Source organism: Hippocampus zosterae, chromosome 11 (assembly GCF_025434085.1).
Source record: "Hippocampus zosterae strain Florida chromosome 11, ASM2543408v3, whole genome shotgun sequence".
Lineage (NCBI taxonomy): Eukaryota > Metazoa > Chordata > Actinopteri > Syngnathiformes > Syngnathidae > Hippocampus > Hippocampus zosterae.
In genome coordinates this window covers 18,161,452-18,176,124 of record NC_067461.1, presented here as the reverse complement: position 1 = coordinate 18,176,124, position 14,673 = coordinate 18,161,452, and the positions used below count along the sequence as shown (strand labels likewise).

General features: G+C 43.4%; 1 long non-coding RNA gene across 1 annotated transcript; it reads right to left on the bottom strand.

Annotated features, from left to right (window-relative positions):
* Window positions 1–4,440: 4,440 nt before the first annotated feature.
* Window positions 4,441–13,684, bottom strand: LOC127610100 (uncharacterized). The gene is made up of 2 exons (XR_007964740.1): window positions 13,397–13,684; window positions 4,441–4,852 (listed from the first exon to the last, which is right to left on the bottom strand). It is a non-coding gene; the product is annotated as an uncharacterized LOC127610100 (long non-coding RNA).
* Between the last annotated feature and the right edge of the window lie 989 nt (window positions 13,685–14,673).

The following is a 14,673-nucleotide window of genomic DNA, read 5'->3' as shown; positions in this document are numbered from 1 at the left end:
TTCAAGTCAAACATTACTATCAGGAAACAGAACTCAAACCTACACGCCCTCATAGTGTTCTCTTCCATTCTACATTAGACTTTATTTCAAACCTTGACAGGCCAAACCATATCTTGATATGTTTAGGAGAATTTGTCCCAATTGAAAACGACCGTCATTGGATGAGTACCTACAAATGTATTGTTCAAGTAGCCCTCAAAAATGTCAGGCATTCCAGGAAGCTGTGCGTTGGCCTCATCTTAACTGGACAGGATTTCCCACTGAATGTCAAGATTCTTTGCGCTGTTGGAAAAAAGACGTTGTCCAGTAAATCCCCAAGTACAGTATATGACAGAGCCTGTCGAGAAGAGGGCACCAACCTTTTGAAAACAGAGATACTTGTTGGTTACTGATTTATGCGAAGGGTAACCCGTTTAAAATATTCATTCATTCATTCATCTTCCGAGCCGCTTGATCGTCACTAGGGTCGCGGGGGGTGCTGGAGCCTATCCCAGCTGTCTTCGGGCAGCAGGCGGGGGACACCCTGAATCGGTTGCCAGCCAATCGCAGGGCACACAGAAACGAACAACCATTCCCACTCACACTCACACTTAGGGACAATTTAGAGTGTTCAATCAGCCTGCCACGCATGTTTTTGGAATGTGGGAGGAAACCGGAGCACCCGGAGAAAACCCACGCAGGCCGAGGAGAACATGCAAACTCCACACAGGGAGGCCGGAGCTGGAATCGAACCCGGTACCTCTGCACTGTGAAGCCGACGTGCTAACCACTGGACTACCGGGCCGCCCCGTTTAAAATAATTTGATCAAAATATACATATAATTTTATATGTGGGGCTATGAAAGTGTTTGCTTAGGAGCTTTTAAATGATGTAAAGCATAACAAAATTACACGGTTCACTTTGATTATTTTAAATGAATTCCAAGATTTTCCAATTAAATACCTGTTACAAGTGCCGTACAAAAATCCCCTCGATTGCAGTTAATTGCTGTGCCATGAATGACTTTTAAAAAAGTAATATGTAAGATAAGATAAGATATCCTTTATTCGTCCCACAATGGGGAAATTTACAGCCTCCAGCAGCAAGAATGTAGGTAGAAAGAAGAAAGGAGAAAGAGAAAAAAAAAACAACAAACATCTTTCAATTAAATACAATATGAACACAAATGGATAAATCGCAGTACTATTTACAATTTTTCCTTCACATCATTTATTATTATTATTATGATTGTTATTTTTTATTCATCAGCCTGACAGCAGTCGGTAGGAACGAGCGTCGGTATCTCTCCTTCTTGCAGCGCGGGTGTAACAGTCTCTGGCTGAAGGAGCTACCAAGTGCTGTCAGGGCGGGCTGGAGGGGGTGGGAGGGACTGGCCATCATAGCTTTTAGCTTAGTTAGCATCCTTCTGTTGCCCACCTCCTCCAGAGTGTCAAGGGAGCAACCCAGGACAGAACTGGCCTTCCTGACCAGTCGCTCCAGTCTCTTTCTGTCCCGGGCCGAGATGCTGCCTGACCAGCAGACAATGCCATAATGGATGGCCGAGGCCACCACCGAGTTATAGAACGTCTTAAGGAGTGACCCCTGAACCCCAAAAGACCTCAGTTTCCTGAGTAGGAAGAGTCGGCTCTGTCCTTTCCTAATCAGGGTGTCCGTGTTTGTAGACCAGTCCAGTTTGTCGTTGAGAAGAACACCAAGGTACTTGTAGGAGGTCACCCTCTCTATGTCCATACCCTGGATATTCATCGGTGCTGGTGAGGACTTTTTCCTGCAGAAATCCACAACCAACTCCTTAGTTTTCCTAGGGTTGATCTGGAGGAGATTCTGCTGGCACCAGTCCACAAAGTCCTTTGTCAGTCCCCTGTACTCCCGATCGTCCCCTTCTGTAATGAGGCCAACAATCGCAGAGTCATCGGAGAACTTCTGAAGGTGGCAGTTTGGAGTGTCGTGTCTGAAGTCCGAGGTGTAGAGGATGAACAGGAATGGAGCCAGAACAGTCCCCTGCTGCGCTCCGGTGCTGCAGAGAAGCCGGTCCGACTCACAGCTCTGCAATCTCACGTACTGCAGCCGATTTGTGAGGTAGTCTATGATCCATGCTGTGAGATGGTGGTCCACGCCGGCGTTCTGCAGTTTGCCTCCCAGCAAATTGGGCTGGATGGTGTTGAAGGCACTGGAGAAATCAAAGAACATGATTCTCACAGTGCTCCCAGCCTTCTCCAAGTGTATTCAGTGTTATTATTCATAATGAATGATATTCAATTACAATATTTGAAAATTGATCATATCAATGATTTCTCACAATCATCCATCCATTTTCGGATCCGCCAATCTTCGTAAGGGCCATGGGGTGTGCTAGAGCCTATCCAGCCATTTTCAGGCAGTAGGCGGGGGACACCCTGAACCGGTTGCCATCCAATCACAGGGCAGACAGAGACACACAACCATCACACTCACACCTGGGGATAATTTAGAGGTGTTCCATTAACCTGCAATGCATATTTTTGCAATGTGGGAGGAAACCGGAGAAAACCCACGGAGACGAGGGGAAAACATACAAACTTGGTGAACACCTCTGCACTGTGAGGCCGACGCGCTAACCAGTGCAGCACTGGGCCGCCCACAATAATGATGTAACCTAAATATCAATATTTCTGTGAATCTCTTCCAGTGTTCACATTCTCACGCTTCCACAACATTCCGAGAAAATCACAATGTGGTGAGCAATTGTATGTTTAGAACAGGCCCACGGGCTCCTCGTGTGGTCCGTGGGGGCACCCACCTTGGTGACCCCTACGGGTAGTTTCATTTATAACATGACATGCAACACCACAGACTGAGAGTGAAAAGAATCCTGATTGCAGTTCTCATCTGTGTGTTTATGACTCTTGCACTGTTTGTTTACTTTCAGCATTAGCCCCAAGCCTCCTTCAGGCAACGCCTCACGATCTGAATCGACTGTTTGGCTCTGAAAACACTGTGCAGGTAAAACGGGACTCACACTTCAGAACACTGCATTCCCAGTGGTTGTGGGTACACAAATTGAACCTTGACGCCGTTTCCCGAGAGATATTTTTCACATGCAGAACAGCAGTGATGTTAAGCAACGAGCAACACGTTCAATCATTTAACTTGGCTAGTGTTTAAGAACAAAATGGCTGCTGCTGTTTGTTCCCTGTGGGATTTGCGGCACGCATTCCAGCTTTATCTGACACACTGAGATTTCTAGATTAGATTTTATTCAGCGGCGTGGATAAAAACACCCTCAAAGGAAAAACTGCAATTTGGCATTGCTTTTCTCTTCCCGTTTACGCATTATGCTATGCTCAGGGCAGGAGTGTATTCTTAACAACAAATACAGAGCAGCAGAAATGCTTGTTGGGTGCTTTCGCGTCAGTGAACCTGCAAATGTCTTGATTACTTTGGAAATTAATGCTAGAAGCACACTAGCAACAATATTATTATACAGTCTAAGGAACGTGTCCAACTCAAGGCCTGGGGGCCAGATCCGGTCCGCCATTTTACATATTTTACTTCATGTTCTTGCAAAATGGATTTGTTCTTTTGATGTGCCTCTGACAGTGTTTTGAATTAGGTGTACCTAATAGTGTGGCCAGTGACTGGATTTCAGGGTCGTTCAATATCAAGACCTCAGTTCTTGGCGCAGCCCCATTTCCATACAAGTGTGTGTTCATTGACTACGACCGTGTTTACTGTTTGGAATAAAAAAGCTCCAGATGATGCTTCAGCAGATATGAACCGGTTCTTCCGCCAAGTAGAAAACAGCTGCTCCACTGTTTTGTCTAAAAACATCCACGTATGCTCGTACAAATACCGTACTTACACAACAAACACACTGTGTTTCCAGTTGCCTCCATGCTCAAGAGCAGCGTCAGTAAAATACAGCACACTCCCAGACATAGGCCCTGATTTCTCCCCCCCCCCCCCCCCCCCAAGACACTTGGACGCATGCTTGCGCACGACAAACTCGACTTCTTTCGCTCACTTCTTACCCTGCGCCATATTCTCTGCACAAGAACTGTGCCTCCTTCTCCATGGATGAGCGCAGTGTAAATGTGGAGCAAAAAAAAAAAAGGGAGGTAAATAGCAGAGGGTTGCTGTGTGCAATTACTGCTAATGATATGCCTCCGTGCAAGCTGTGGCCATAATTAACTTTAGTGGAAGCGCAGCCCGCCTGAGATTGACGCTGGAAAGGTTCTGGGTAGCGAAAACGAGGGAGGCAAACCTGATCTGGCATTCAAAAGACATGGCTGCCTCCCTAAATTAGGCACGATGGGTGGCGCGGCATGAGGGCAACACGTGAAGGATACAAAGTGAGCTTCTCCACTAATGTTGAGGCTTTCTCAAGACACTGTGTATTCCAATATATGTTTTATGTTCAATAAACAAACAAACAAACTGTATCAAAACGTGCTCCCACAATAATAACAATGCTCCGCTTTAATTGATAACGTCAGAGAAGTGTGCAACGGCAGTGCATCATATTATTCATTCATCTACCGAATGTGATGCATCATCATTTTTTCTTCCATCCATCCATGTTCTATACCACTTGGCCTCAATAGTGTCACTGGAGCCTCGTGTAAATAAAGCCTGGCTTTGTAGGGAACGTCTGCTGTAAGGGTTCAATTTTTTCCATCAGTGGTGGTAGTGGCAGGCCTTCTACTGTGCGGTTTGGATGTTGAACTGCAGTCAGGGAAAGGAAAACGTCTTGCCAGGCGACAAGTTTGAGGTGCTGCTCCAAGCTCCCGAGCCGTTGGCAAAGGAATTATAAGATTACAAAACTACAAAGCCTAAACTGTCAAATGCTGGTAGCCTCGTCTGTCCCGATGGTACCTGGAACAAAACAGAGAGAAAAAAAAAAGGAAGTGAGAAGGGACTTTTGGGACTCCAGAGTGGGTCACCAACATATTTATCTACAAAAAAAGGCAAATGATAAACATTGGATTATCAAAATGCTAAATAAAGTCCTCCCTACCCCACCCCGCAAAAAATAGCAAGGTTCAAAGTAACAAAAAACAAAACCTGGGGGTTAAAATCACAACAAACACAAAAGAGACATGCCTGGTTACGAGAGAGCTGACATCCACAGAAGCAGAAGAAATGAAGCGTCTCTGCCTGTGCACAATGCGGCATGACAAAATGATTTAGTTTTGAGGTTTGAAAACAACGACAGTTTATTATCTCCAATTAGTTCCACCAGAACAACATTCCTCTCTCGTCTGTGAAACATGCTAGTGGTCACCTAATTAGCTTGTTATTACTTTGGTCAGCAATAAATCTGTAGCCACATAGTTGACATTTGGACAACATTTGTAATTGAATGCTTGAAAGTTTATTAAAGTGTTACACTCAAACTAAAGGGGTGCGGGCAGTGCAACACCATTTTGTTTAGATGCCAATAGCGAAAATGTTGACCATATTGTCTCAAATGGGTTGCCTGACAAAATCTTTCCACAAAAGAAAGAATGGAAGTCAAAGTATTTTTGTTCTAGCGGTCAGAAGGTGATAGGTGGGGAACACCAGTACTGTTCACTAACAGTAAAACTGGGCACATTTTGAAAAATAACCTTTCACACCTTTGCCCTTGTTTGTTAATTGCAATACAAATTCTCAGAACAAGGGTAAAAAAAAAGAACAATGTGAAAATGAAAAAACAGACATCTGGACTTTTTACTTGTTGCACTGGAAAAATGGTGCATTGAATTGACTCAATTTTACTGCATCAAATGGTTGCTGGACGGCCCGGTGGACCCGTGGTTAGCGCGTCGACCTTACAGTGCAGAGGTATTGGGTTCAATTCCAGCTCCAGCCTCCCTGTGTGGAGTTTGCATGTTCTCCCCGGGCCTGCGTGGGTTTTCTCCGGTTACTCCGGTTTCCTCCCACATTCCAAAAATATGCATGATTGAACACTAGGTGTGAGTGTGAAGGCGGGTGGTTGTTTGTCTCCGTGTGCCCTGCGATTGGCTGGCAACCGATTCAGGGTGTCCCCCGCCTACTGCCCGAAGACAGCTGTTATAGGCTCCAGCACACCCCCGCAAGCCTTGTGAGGATAAAGCGGATTGGAAAATGGATGGATGGATCAAATGCCTGCTCAAAATAAAAGCATTTGAATCTGTTTGGGTGATGACATTTGGATCCCAAGAACCACAACCTTCTGTGGTTCATCTAATTAGAAAAAAAACACACATATTGAGAAGGTGCTGTCTAGTACTTTCCCATAATCATTAGCAAATCAAGCATGTTTTTCATTAGTCAGTAGCAAAATTGTGGCAACACGTTTTGATGGTGTTGATTCCCTTCATTTTCCATTCTGCGCCTCCTGATCAGGATCATTGGAGCCTTTCTCGCTTAATGTAAGGCGAATGGCAGTCAACTTCTATTTGTATTTTTTATTTTTTTGCAAAAGTATCTGTAGCTCTATTCCAGTACAGAGTGTAAATACTTTTGCCACCTCTGCTTCCCTGATCGTGTCTAAGTCCTTGTTTCCCTGTTCAGCAGCCTGTTATTGACGACCATATTGACCTGTTTTGCAAAAATGGGTAAGAAAACAGAAGAAGCTTAAGGGGACAGCCAGTTATGTGATTCTCCTCATGCATGTCTTGCCGACTCAGTGAATGTCTTCGTCACGCTTTAGCAGTTACTTGACTAAACTGCATTTGGAGCCTGGTCAAATTGTTTTGTTTCTCCTTAGTAGTGCGGCAACTGAAGCGCCTTTTTAAAGGACTCCACATAACTAAGTAACTTACCAATTTTTGCATAGGTGAAAATATTTTTAGTGTTATTTGAAATGAGACACACGTCAATCTGTAACCATTCATCACTGGGCACATACACTGTAAGAAAATGCTGGGTGAACTCAAAACGTAGATAGGCAATTCAACTCTATCTTTTTAGGTTTTGCCGTTGTGAAAAAAAAGGCTTTTCCTGCATTTCACAACAAAGAAATAAAAGTGTAAGGAACGGCTGTCCCTTTTATTGAACTTCAAGATAGAAGTAAAACCAACTTGCTTGCTTTGGTTCGCGAACATTGCTGCCATAAATGTCAGTAATTTATATTTGAACGTTTTCCAACTTAACCCAGTTATGCCTGACCCATCAAGGAATAGCCAGAAAAATCAGATTTTTGGGACCTGTGATGTTCATTAACCCTTATATCAAAATACACAAAAACATTTTTGCCATATCATGTTGTTTTAGAGGCGGCCCGGTAGTCCAGTGGTTAGCACGTCGGCTTCACAGTGCAGAGGTACCGGGTTCGATTCCAGCTCCGGCCTCCCTGTGTGGAGTTTGCATGTTCTCCCCGGGCTTGCGTGGGTTTTCTCCGGGTGCTCCGGTTTCCTCCCACATTCCAAAAACATGTGTGGCAGGCTGATTGAACACTCTAAATTGTCCCTAGGTGTGAGTGTGAGTGCGAGTGGTTGTTCGTTTCTGTGTGCCCTGCGATTGGCTGGCAACCGATTCAGGGTGTCCCCCGCCTACTGCCCGAAGACAGTTGGGATAGGCTCCAGCACCCCCCGCGACCCTAGTGAGGATCAAGCGGCTCGGAAGATGAATGAATGTTGTTTTAGATCAGGGATGCCCAAACCTTTTGGATCGAAGATCTACTTTTTGATCAACTAACCTCACGGGATCTACCCTTACCGGCGCACGCACGCACACACACACACACAAATTTAAGATTTACCTGCTTTATTTTATTTTTTAAATATTTTTTTTGTGAAAATGAGACTGATTAGTGTGCAGTGTATATTAACACAAAAAATATCTTACTAACATGTACAAAGACACACAAATGGTTGTTTGTTTGTTTTTCTTCTCGACACTCCTCGGATCTACTTGGGACCTGTCTTAGATCTACCGGTAGATCAGGATCTACCTAATGGGCACCCCTGTTTTAGATATTTGTCATATCACACTTCTAAGCATTATATAGATTAGATCTGAAAATGATCATTTGGGGAAAATCATATTATATACCTGCAGTATCAAATTTGATACAGATGATTTAATGTACTATAAAGAATGAGTTACATAATGAAAATGCATGTATCAAATATGATACAAATGGAATTATAGGGTTTTAAATTACTGTTTGAGGTCCAAAGAAAACCCTTGCTTTTTTTACAGCGTGGAGACGGACAACACGTCACACTGTCACCAAGTAGGAGCAGAACCCACACTGCCGACACAACAGTCTGTCAAAAGAACCACAACATCATCATAAAGGAGACACATTATGCACATATATTTCCACATTTTTAAAACCGGCTGTTGCATGCTGTTGTTTTCATCAAGATATTCCATGGATAGAAGAAAGCTGACTTTTCACCTTTTTGTCGCACCTGAAGCAGCCTTTCTTGGCATCGTTCATTCGTACCACCGGGGTATATTCTATTCAATTTCTAATGACATGACCTTATTGAAACCTAGAGCACCCGTCGCTCCACTGACTGGAATGCGGATGCGTGGGACCTTTCAACGCTGCTTCATGACATCTAGTTATGGTTTCTCTGGGGGTTTGATTTGTGTGTGGGGATCCACAGCAAACTAAGTCAGAAGACGCCATCCCTTCATGCTAAGTAAGATAAGTGAGCTTAGAGCTTATTGGGGCAAAAGCTGTAGAATGGCTTCCACACACACTCAAGACATAGAGTACTTAGACTAAAGTCAGCCGGCTGTTCCAATAAATCAATGACATGGTGGTTGCGTATACATGGAGCATTCAAGGATAACTCGTGCCACCATTAAAAGCATACTCATATTTTGATACTGCTCCTTTGTGTCAATCTGGAAATCCCTGTGACTTCTGTGACCCTGATCCATGGTTGTTTTTCCTCATCCCTGCCCTTCCATACACTTACGACTCGACCCAAGTCAGATTTCCATTAAAGAAACTCCATGCGGATTTTGAAACTGGACACGATACACATCAGGCTTGGGTGGGAAAGCTGTTCAAAAAAAGCCTCATTTTCGAGTCTCTTTTTCAACCTATGACTCTACGCCTGGAGCAAATCAGGAGGAGACTTGATACATGTTGGTTGCGGTGCACTATTTACATGACAAACCATAGGTCAAGCCCTGTGGCCTATGTAATGAGAACGTGGGGCCTACACGAACCGGCCGCCGCTCACGATGCTCCAGAAAGCTTTAAACAGTTTGTCACGTTGTTCTTCTCCTCCCTTTAGCGACTCCTCAAATATTTCCATAAGTGGACAGATTGAGTCAACATCGCTGATGACTTCGTTTCAACTGCTTTGCTGAGCGGCCGTGATCTTGCATGAGTCCTCCCCCAGGATGTGGTTGTGCCTCTGCCCAGCAAGCAGCAGCCCCGGGCCTCCTTGAGCAGCTGTCAGTCGGCTCTCGAGACCCAAAGAAAGAGAGACGCCCTGCCCCCAACTTTACCAGCCCGCCTGCTCTTTCTGCAAGGCCTGAAGGGGGGATGGGAATCCATGTGGAGGGATATAACGTAATAACAAAGGCCACGTCTCGGCATCTCCTTGTGAAATTGGTTTTAAGCACAAGCAATTGTGCAAGATGTAAGCTGATTCATTTGTTTATGTTCTCCCAAAGGAGGACACAACTTGGCTTTGTTTCAATGTTCTCGATGGGTGTTTCTCTTTCCTCAACTTCCTTTTGCTTATCTCATAGCTCCTGCATTGTCATCATGCTGGAGTTATGTACTTTTCCGAAGCCACAGTCAGGCAAAACAACCACCGCAACGATTTCGACAGTGTATGTGCATGGCGCCACAGAATGAAAGCATACGACAATGTTCCTTTGACTGACTTTTGGCACAGAATGCAGCATGAAAAAGTGGGGAAGGTTCAAAGGTTAAGATGGCTCTGCATTTGAAATGTTACTTTACTGATTTACTGTTTGAAAGTGCTCTATAAATACTGTTGACTTTACTTGACTTGAATATTTGGGCAAAGTTGACCTGTTGAGAGAGCAAAAGAAGCAATATCACTCAATTAAATTGTATCCATTTTAAATAAAAGTGTATGATTTAGGCGGCCCGGTAGTCCAGTGGTTAGCACGTCGGCTTCACAGTGCAGAGGTACCGGGTTTGATTCCAGCTCCGGCCTCCCTGTGTGGAGTTTGCATGTTCTCCCCGGGCCTGCGTGGGTTTTCTCCGGGTGCTCCGGTTTCCTCCCACATTCCAAAAACATGTGTGGCAGGCTGATTGAACACTCTAAATTGTCCCTAGGTGTGAGTGTGAGCGTGGATGGTTGTTCGTCTCTGTGTGCCCTGTGATTGGCTGGCAACCGATTCAGGGTGTCCCCCGCCTACTGCCCGAAGACAGTTGGGATAGGCTCCAGCTATCTATAAAGATAATGACAGTCAGTTTTTATTGACACCGTCAGAGTTCTTTTTTTTGGTGTGGTGCTTATGGATTTTAGAAGTGTAGAGATGCGAATACAGTATACTGTATTACAACTGTCATCATGCTGAAACGTGGCAAACACAAAACAATTAAATTCAGACGTAGTTATGATTGTGTTATGTTCAGTTTTTTTCCCCCCTTCAATTAAATTCAAACGTCCGGATAGGAGCAGAAATTTACTGTGGTTAGGATTCTGATATTGATCATCTGTTTGGTTACATCTATATATATATTGCACGTCGTCCCGCACGCGGTCTGTCCTTCCGTCTGTCCCTTTTCAAAACGTACCTACTTCACCGCGCCGCTGCGCGCCGCCACTGAGCCGCTCAGGCAGTGGCTCACTACGATCGCGCGGGCATCTTAGCGAAAAAATGTTGTCTACCCACAAGCATTGCAATGAAATTGTTAGTTATTTAGTAGAGCTAAACATCTCTTTATTTTCGCGATAAGCAATGAAGATGAAGAAAAAGTTGAACCAAGCAACAACACTTTTGTGGGCCGAAGGCCCACCTTACCAGCCTTCCGCAGGAACTAGCTGATGAGCCGCCCGGAGGGCGGCGAACCACCACCTTACCAGCCTTCCGCAGGAACTAGCTGATGAGCTGCCCGGAGGGCGGCGAACCAGCTAGTACAGTATATGCATGTGGTGCACCATTGTTGCATATTTATGAACACTCAAATCTCTAGCTCATCTTACACTAAAAATATAGAGGACTGTATATATTTATTGGTATGTTCATTCTCTAAGATACATAACGGTAGTGCTGAACAACAATTACAGTATTTAAAGGGGAAAAAAACTATATATTTTTTTAATGTTCTGATTTGAATTGACATGCATACTGCATTGTAGTCAGCATTACAACCTGTTATTCACTACTCGCTGTACAGCTCTACGAAGTGTTATGGCAGAAACATGAATCGTATTGCCAAAGACAACAATATTCAGTTCCAGAACAATGCTGAACAAGCTTTTCGGCCTTTTGAGGCCACTGTAATTTCCCTCTAGAAGTCTGGGTTGTGTGACAGAATACTGTGGAGGAGTGTCTCATGCTTGTGACTCTGCCTCGTACATTGTCTCCAAGTGAACCTTTCTAAAGGGTTTTTGATACAGCTCTTGTTCTGGAGCTCATGAGATTTTACAAGCGAACCTATTAAAGTGGCCAGTCAGTGTACATGTAAAATGAAGGCAACCAACTGATTCAAATCAGTTTAGAGTTACAGCTGACTTTCTCATGTAATAATAATACAGCCTGTTTCTTGTTTGGAAACTCAGGGTCCACTGCGATAATCATGACATCGCTCGTACCCCCTTTGATGGGTTTGTGCCAATTCGACGGTTCTCAAGGGAGCTGTATCAGCAATGGAACAGGTTGACACGTATTAAACTGCAATGTTTATGAAGGTGTTGTTTACATTATGAGGATGCATTCAGCTGCACAATGATGAAGGCAAAATATTTCTGGATCGTTGGATGGATTTTTATAGGCCTGGTGCAACGTTTATCGGTATGCCGCGGAAAGTTGGTTCAGTTTATTATATTTAATTGAAAAGAATGCATCTTTGTTCACCCATCTATGCTTGTGACATATAGTGTCAGGCAGCAGGTATATACAGTAATTAGCCAACGTATCCACATTTATTTTTTTATATATTCTATGTTTGTCCGGAGGCGTTCTGTTCGTTTGGCTCAAGGCAAAGAAAACCAAGTGGTTAGCACTTCTGCCTCATATTTTTGATGTTCTGGCTTTGAATCTTGGCTCTGTGTATTTATCTTTTGCCAGATACTCCAGCTTCCTTATTCCAAAAACATACATTAGGTGAATTGAGCACTCTAAATTGTCCGTCGGTGTGACTGTGAGAGCTCATCCGGGACCAAAATTAAGACACTATCAAGGATGGATGGGTATACCCACCGTTTTTTTCTCTCTCTCTTTTAAAGGTCCCATGCCAGCAAAATGCAATTTCCAATGGGCTGATATTGGGGCCAAAATGAAAATTGCTTCATTTCTTTAAGTCACATTTACATTTCGATATACAGCACATTCTATGTAATCACGCAAATGCTTAACAATTCAAGGTGAATTATCAGATTAAAGTCAAGATTTCATCAGCTAATGTAATAAAGTCTCATTCCAGTCTGACGCAACAAGAAAATAACCACCATCTGCCATTTCTATTTTTCATTCTGACAACAGGAAATGGCAATCTGGATCCAGTTTAGTAATTTGACTCAGAACACCGAAATGAATCACAGCCATGACAGCATTGAAAGTCACAGTCTGCTTTATTGAAAAAAAAACCCAAAGACACTAAAACAGCTTCTCTCTGCTCCAGGAGTGTTCAAGTAGCAGATATTTGAACATTTACCTTAACACCTGCAGTATCCCAATTTCCGTCAGCCCATTTACGGCATTTCACATGACATGTTATCATGAAGCAAGCGAGTGTGTTCTGATGAAATTACTGTACTTGATTTGATTACATTTTGGCTTAAAATGTAGAACATTTCTTTCGATTTTGTGTGTGTGTGTGTGTGTGTGTGTGTGTGTGTGTGTGTGTGTGTGTGTGTGTGTGTGTGTGTGAGTGTGTGTGTGTGTGTTTGAATTTTAGAGTAAACTTTGGAAGTGACAAATAAACAGCTTGAAGCACATGTGCCTCTTTGAAGAACTGTGTGAGCAAATCTTCTTTTCCTCAAAGCAATGGTAAACAATTGTTTCCTATTTACGGCAAGCAACAGTAAGAAGAGGCGCTAAGGAATGAAAAATGTGTTTAAAGCATGTGAGAGGAGTAAAACAATTCTTTTACCCCCACATTTTTATATGGTTTCCAGATATTGCAAAGTTTCACCTATTGCAGGTGGTTCTGGGTCTTTTCAAATGTGCATTTTGCCGTTGCTTTAAGCAGTATGTGGGCTAAAGTATTAAAATTAAACCACCCCTAGCAAATGATTCTTGCTCATATTTCTGGGAGAAAAGAAAACGGATCCGTACCGGGGTTGTTGTTTCACCGAGGAGCTTACTTGCTTGTGGTAAGTCAGGAGCAGCTGAGCTAGCACAGCTTCCACCTCCTGAGGCCTGGGAACTGTTGGTTTGTCAATATTTCACTATGTGTGTCCTTTGTGTGCTACCACATGTGGCTTTCTGTTTTCGTCCTTGAATTCTCACAGCTATACACAGTGAATGTGTTCCTATCCAGTGAAGCAAAAGAGGGAGAAGCTCATTTCATGGATTCCCTGCCCGCCCTCATATTTGACATTCTTTAGCCTTGTATGGTAGATGTCCATCAGATGTTGCTCCACAGGAGGGGGGGGGGGGGAGACAGTACAGTTGATCATCATTATATATTGTGTACCTTTGACAACCATGTTTTGTATGGCTTTATGGTTTCATCATGTTTTATGTCTTGTATTTATCTACACTGCTTATTAATTTATTCAATAATCGCCACTGCCTGAATTCTCACTTATGCCTTTTGTTGAGTCAGAGTGAAACGCTAAAAATCTCGACCAAATGTCAGAATGACTCATTGTTAAAAAGCCTGGTTTGTGGACTGTCATCCAGAGGGAGGAAATGCCAAAGTGCGTGTTCATATCCATAGTCTGTGCCTCCATTATCTGCTTTTGAAATGCACTTTAAAGAATCATGGTCTCATCACAGATATTCACTTGGATGAAACATCAAAATGACTCCCTGCACTTGAGATGAGAAACATAATTTTGAGACAAAAAAGTAAATATTTTGGTCTTTAGATTTGGTCAGTCAGGCGAGCTCCGTTGCATTCCTTGTGGTGTATCCAAAGAACGTTTGCTGTTGAAAAATGTAGGCTTGATCCTTCTTGCAACAAGTTATGTTCTGTTGTTAGAAATCTTGTGCTCTGATGACATGACAAGTGAGGCATTTTGTTCATTAACCGCACTATGCCAAAGGCAAATCCTGAAAGTGAAAGTCAAGTAAAAAAAATCTTTGGTATAATATTGCATGTGCTCCCACTAATTGAAGCACAGTATTTATTTATTTTTTGGTGGGGCAGGGGGTAATTTGGAATAAGAATTAAACAGAAAAATCCACCTTTTTTATACATCTCGGGGGCTGCCATTTTGTCCTGTACTGCCACCTGCTGTCGACTGAAATGAACATCACAAAGCTCAGTTTATGAAACGGCACATGACCAAAGCCAGAATACACCGGATAAAAATGCCGTACTGCTACACAATGTTACGGCAGGGTTGCAAAGCCGATGTTAATTCTTATGCCGTTTTGAATAAAGT